We start from the raw sequence: 780 nt of genomic DNA, 5'->3' as shown, positions 1-780 counted from the left end.
TCAGTGGTAGAGTGCTTGCCTTGCATGCATGAGGCCCTGGGTTTGATTCCTCAGTACCACATAAGCAGAAAAAGCCAGATGTGGCTCTGTGGCTCACGTGTTAGAGTGCTAGACTTGAGCTGAAGAGCTGAAGGACAGTGCCCAGGCCCAGAGTTCAGGCCCCATGTCTGACAAAAATAATAGCCAGAAGTGGTGCAGTGGCTCAAGTTGTAGAGCGTTTAGCCTAAAGCACAGAGAGGCTCAGGGACAGCTCCTAGGTCCTGAGTTCAAGCTCTGGGACCTGCAAAAAAAGTGCAAAACATTCAACACTTATACTAACACTCCTAAAATTCTATCATCTATCTTACTATGCCAGAAATTTACTTTTTGAAAATGAATTTATTATTGTAGGAGTATTCACTTTCTCATGTTTCTAAGAAGTAAAAGATCTTTTGCAAACATTTCTCCAATTCACTATAAGGTAAAATCCCACAAAATGGATTGCTGTTTGAAAAATATTTTAGCAGGAGGCTGAGATCTAGAGACACTAGTTCAAAGCCAGCCTGGGTAGGGAAGTCTGTGAGACTGTTGTCTCCAATAAACTACTCAAAATCTGGAAGTGAATCTGTGGCTTAGACTCTAGGCCTTGAGTTTAAGCCCCAGTTCCTGAACAAACAAACAAAAAAGAAATGCTAAAAATAATTTGAAAAAAAAAACTTAACATACCTTCAAGACCAGAGCCTTTTAATTCCAAATAACAGCAAAATTTCAAAGAATTAGGGAATTTCTTATAATTACTTG

Source organism: Dipodomys ordii, unplaced genomic scaffold, assembly GCF_000151885.1.
Source record: "Dipodomys ordii isolate 6190 unplaced genomic scaffold, Dord_2.0 Scaffold59, whole genome shotgun sequence".
Classification (NCBI taxonomy): domain Eukaryota; kingdom Metazoa; phylum Chordata; class Mammalia; order Rodentia; family Heteromyidae; genus Dipodomys; species Dipodomys ordii.
This window is presented reverse-complemented; position numbering follows the sequence as displayed.